This window comes from Panthera uncia, unplaced genomic scaffold, assembly GCF_023721935.1.
Source record: "Panthera uncia isolate 11264 unplaced genomic scaffold, Puncia_PCG_1.0 HiC_scaffold_522, whole genome shotgun sequence".
Classification (NCBI taxonomy): Eukaryota; Metazoa; Chordata; class Mammalia; order Carnivora; family Felidae; genus Panthera; species Panthera uncia.
This window is the reverse complement of record NW_026059674.1, coordinates 34,645-40,644: the sequence shown is the minus strand read 5'-3', so window position 1 is coordinate 40,644 and position 6,000 is coordinate 34,645.

Here is a 6,000-nt window from a genome sequence, read left to right as displayed (position 1 = left end):
CCCTTCCTTCATTCACGTGCATGTGCTCTCTCTCTCTCTCTCTCTCTCTTTCTCTCAAAATAAATAAACATTAAAGAAGAAGAAGAAGAAGAAGAAGAAGAAGAAGAAGACGACAGAAGGCAGTGGGCAGAAGAAGTGGGGCCAGTGACATCTGTCCTTTATATCAGGAAAGCAAAGATTTGTCAGAAACCCCTGTAGAATTCTGCTTATCCCTCATTGGAACTCAAACTGTTTCACAAAGCCAGCCCTAGCTGCAGCAGAGCAGGAAGGCAAATATTAGACTTTTCTAGCCTTTATAATGGAGGATGCCAAAGGAGGTGGGTTTTGAGAATGGGAGTTAGGCTAGCTGACCAATGGCGTCTGCCACATGTATGTCCTCTGATTCTCTTAGAAGTCATCAGCTTTCACTACCACTCATTGATGTTGTGCTCTTTGGGACTCTTTTAAGGCAGAACCTGGCAAAAATATGAAGTTTTGCATCATTTATAAATTTCTCCAAGTATCACAGCAGTGGGCCTGTGTTGTCTCTGACAGGCTGTCTGTGCCTGGGGAAGAAGTATTTGCCTATGGTGTCAGAGAAAGCTTTTGAATCCAGTTGTTTGGATAGATTTGAAAAAAAGTGCAAACAAAAATGTCTATCCTTGGTTTAACTTTTCGCTCTTGTTTATTCATGGGTGCTTCTAAGAGCTTTTGCAAGTAAACCTTCCAAATCTTAAACTAAGTGTGGTAGGCAAACTATCTCAGAGTTTACAATTTACACCATGGATCAAGAAGAATAACAATCCATTAATTCTGATGAGGTAACCTCATTAAAGGGGGCATGTGGAATAAACAAGGGGGGGATTCTAGCAAGTTTGAAAACTGGAAGGCACACTGTCTTCTCTCTGTGCCGGTATATCCACAAACACCTCTCTAGTTCAGGGACACATGGCAGGATAGACTATGATACAGTTGGCCTGAAGGCAGTGCAGAGTAGTGACTAAGATGTGAGCTCTGGAGCCAGACTGTCTATCCTCACGTCCTACTTCTGCAGCTTACTAGCTGTGTGACCTAGGACAAGTTACTTAGGCTCTCTGTGCCTCCAAATGGGGCAATAATAGTAACTCAGCTAATATACATAAATATATGTAAAGCACCTCCCCCACAGTATACAGAATAATTGAGAACTATTAGCTCTTCTTATTATATAGTGATATTATATATAATGATAATGCTCACCAAGGGAAGCAGACTCCTTACTTCTCCATCTTTCCCTTCCTGTTGGTGCCCATCTCTTTTGGACATTTCCTTGTTACAGAGGAAGCATTCATAACTACTTGCTGATGTTTAGGGGCTTCAGAGGTAGCGGAACTCAATCACTCTGTGTACACTGTGTCATGCGATATGTGCTATTATCACACTTTCACAGAAAGAAAAGGGAATTGAGCATAGAGGTAAAGGAACTTGTCCAAGCCACACAGTTCATAAACTTGTTGGAGTTAGAATTAGAACTCAGGTGTTTGGGACTCTTTAAGTCCTGTCCTTATTCCCATTGCGGCATTATTGAACTGAGTACAAGGCTCAAGTTAGCTTTTTTATGTGCGTGTCTTTCTCTCTGCATATAATTTTCTCATGCTCTGAGAGAGAGATTTGAGTCATGGACATCTTTTAGGACATCTGCACAACTCGCAATTAACCCTCTTTTTCTGAAAACTGTACCAGTGTCCTGATAAAGGAGGGCCCCAAAGGCTCTATAAAGGTAATGCTTATAAAGTGTAGTTAGCACCCGATAAACTTTAGCTGCTAGTATACTGTTACATGAACCCACCTTCTCTGGCCAAGGTTGAATGGGCCAGTTGGATTCTCTCAAAAATTTGAAAATCAGATTCTGAGATAGCCCGGGTAGACCCAGCATGTTATTGAAATGGAGCTGATGGAAGTTCAAGAGCAGTGAAATATCCATCTGCCCACAAGGGTTGGCAAAGGCATGGAGTGTTGCCCTGCAGAGAGAACAGAGGAGATAAAAAAGGCTAAGTGGAGGGAGAAGTATGAGGTAGAGGCAAGTACTGACTGAGAAACATGGGGCTTCTTCAGTCGTGTGTCTAGTCCCTTTCACAATCCCTGCCTTCCGTGTTTGTGAGCAACCCTGTATCCTAATACTAATGTGCCCACATCTTATTTTGTTCGTGTATTAAGCTAGCTTAAATTGTTCTTTTGTCACTAGCGACTAAAACAACCTCAGTGAAGACAGTTTGATTGGGATGGACATTGTAGTTATTGACTGAAATAATCGTTTTAGATTATCTGGGTACTGTATTTAGTCGCATAGGTTAGGAATTCGCCTATTCAATGCCATAAATGTAATTCAGGTACCCTAACACAAACTTGAGAAAGTTCCCACTCTTCCTGGCCAATTGCTAAATCTCCTCAAAGTTAAGAATACACAACATTGTTTCTCATCACAAAATGTTGTGTGTATATGAGTGTGGGTCTAAAATACCTGCGGTTATACTTTATTCTTGTGGAAATCTCTATTCAAGAAAGTTCTCGGGGTGCCTGGGGGGCTCAGTCAATAAAGCATCTGACTTTGGCTCAGGTCATGATCTCACAATTCATGGGTTCAAGCCCCGCACTGGGCTCCGGGCTTACAGTTCGGAGCCCGGAGCCTGCTCTGGATTCTGTGTCTCCTTCTCTCTTTCTGCCCCTCCCCCACTCACATTCTGTCTTGCTCCGTCTCTCAAAAATAAATAAATGTTAAAAAAAAAAGCTACTTAAAAATTTTTTTAACATTTATTTATTTTTGAGAGAGTGAGACAGAGCAAGACAGAGCATGAGTGAGGGAGGGGCAGAGAGAGAGGGAGACATGGAATCTGAAGCAGGCTCCAGGCTCCAAGCTGTCAGCACAGAGCCTGACGTGGAGCTCGAGCTCATGGACTGTGAGATCATGACCTGAGCCGAAGTTGGTCGTTCAACCAACGGAGCCACCCAGGCGCCCCTGCTCCCCCACAAAAAAAGCTTTTTTTTTTTTTTTTTTAAAGAAAGTTCTAAATGCTTTGTTTCTCTGGATGTGCTCAGCCTTGCCTAAGCCATCTCTGAGCAGTCAGAATCACACTATGGCTCCCAGGCCAGAGAAAAGTCCAGACAGAAAAGCTTTATCTTGCAGCCACTGAATTGCATCTCTGGGTGGCTTCCATGGCCAGAAATGCTAATGCAGGAGACTTCATCCAAAGTCTCACAGGCCCCTAGCATTCAATACCAGTTATAGGATATAAAGAGATCCAAATGGATATGATTCCTAGAATTTAGTCTTTCTACATATGATTTCTTATTCTAAGAGGTATCTTAAGATATAAAACAATTCTAAAAACAAATAACAGGTTTTTTTAGGTGACAGCCTTCAAGCACAGTGGTTCTTGATCAGGATTATGTTTCAAGGTGACCTGGGAAGCTTTCTTTGAAATATACTTGACATCTGAGAATAGGGAAGACAGATATTGCTGTACAGTGTAGGTGGGTCTGTAAGTTGGTGTAATTTTTTGGAGGGCAATTCAATAGTGTTCATCAAAAATTTTAAATGTATATATATATATATATATATATATATATATATATATATATACACTAATGTGACTTAAGTAGGAATATATTCCATAGCTGTACTTGCACAGCGCCCAGATAAATATTTAAAAGAATGTGGGCTGAGCATTATTAGTAAACGGGAAAAATGTTGGAATATTATGAAGCCACTAAAAGGAGGTAGATTTTATGAAAATATAGGTAGATCCTATGGGAAAGAGGCCCAAATAATTAAGGAAATAAAGCAAATTGTAGAACAGGATATACATAATAGTATAATTCCATAATTTACCATAATAAAAGGAAGTATATATACACACACACACACATGCACGCACGCGCGCACACACACACACACACACACACACACTTTGGGTTTGTGCCTCCTTTGTGATATATATATATATATATACTTATATGTATAGGAAGCTTCTGAAAGAATATATAAACTGTCCACAGGGTTAACTTCAGGGGAGTAAGAAAAGCATGTTGTCTCAAAAAGAACTTTTTTTTTTACATTTATTTATTTTTGAGAGACAGAGCACGGGTGGGAGAGGGGCAGAGAGAGAGAAGGAGACACAGAATTTGAAGCAGGCTCCAGGTTCTCAGCTGTCAGCACAGAGCCTGACACAGGTTTGAACCTATGAACCATAAGATTGTGACCTGAGCCGAAATCAGATACTCAACTGACTGAGCCACCCAGGTGCCCCTCCACGAGAACTTTTAAAAGTATTTTATGCCATTTTTGTTACCTGCAAATAGAATAGTCTCAGTGATGACAATTTGGCTGGCAGGGACATTGTAGTTTCTGATAGAAATAAGTGTTTTAGATTATCACGCTCATTGTAAAATACAAAACTGATTCAGGCATGTTATAAAAAAGCATTTCAAACAATATAGACATTTATGTAATACAAAGGAAAATTTCCTTTTCCCCCCTTCCCCACCTAAATCCTTCCTTGGGAAGGGACTTTCTACTTTTCATGTTGTACCTCTCTGTCCTGTTTTTTGTTTTTACTATGAGCATGTATAACTTTCATAGATAATAGTTCTGTTTCACTAGGATCTTACCAAGCTGTATTGGATCAGAAAGTTTGGGGTTAGAGACCAGTCATATATATTTAAAAATAACTACCTAGAGGTGCCTGGGTGGCTCAGTCAGCTGAGTGACTGACTTTGGCTCAGGTCACGATCTCATGGTTCGTGAGTTCGAGCCCCGCTTCGGGCTCTGTGCTGACAGCTCAGAACCTGGAGCCTGCTTCAGATCCTGTGTCTCCTTCTCTCTCTCTGCCCGTCCCTTCCTCATGCTCTGTCTCTCTTTCTCAAAAATAAAAATAAACATAAAAAAAATTTAAAAATAACTACCTAGGTGATTCTGATGTACATTCTTTGTTAAGAACCATTGCTAGCTAGGATCATTCTTTGTGTCCTAAAGGTTTGCATAACTTCAAATAAAATGTCAAAATTTCCAACATGGGAGGGGTTCCCATCTCTAAGGATCTCAGTGGCTTTATAAGCATGAACAAATGGGAATTTTCAAAAGAAGGGCCTATCCTTGTGATATTCTAAAGAGCTGGTGGTTGAATTGACCATACTTGGTAGGAAATGAATCATGATTTCACACTAGGAAGGTATAGCAAGTGTGAGGTTTGCATACCTCTGTTGGCTCAGTGGCACAGTGTCCACCGCAGACATTGCTGATCAGTCTTCACACTCGTCGTAGTGAGACTTCACATAGCTCAGAATCATTTTTATCAGAACTCATCATCCAAGGTAACTACCTTCTACCCTTGGTTTGCAATGTCCAATGAAATCTATTTTAGTGACCTTCCATCTGTGATCTTTCTAGCATGATTTCCCCACTTGTTTAGAATACAAAACCCATCTTTCCTATGAGCAGCCCATTCCATGTGTGTTTCATAGGCCTGGGTACACTCCCTTCTTCAGCTACAGAAGTGGAAACATCACCTACGCTGTACCCATAAATCAGGGAACCCATCCCATAGGCCACACTGATTGGTACAGAGATGAGTATGTGATCAAGTCAGATCAACAGATTATTCATTTCTGGCACTTTCTCCTGGGGTTATTTGGGAAACAAAACAAAACATGTTTCTCTTTCTTGGTTATTAAGCTTATATAGATTTAGAGTCTTCAGCTTTCAGCTGCCATCTTGTTGGTGATCTGGAAAGAACCTGTTGTAGAACACCCTGTCAAAGAAGGGGGTGAGACAGAGTCTTGATATTGCCATTTATGAGCCTTAATCCAGGTGTACCTGATGCCAGATGAATCTTCCAAACCTTCTATTTACGAGAGTTAATAAATTCCCTTAATTTGCCTGCATTTGTTTGAGTTAGGCTAATGCCACCTGCAGTAAAGAATCTACATTAATATGCCTATTCCATTTCCTTATCCCTTGGGGTGAAAATCTGTGCTTGAGCTTTT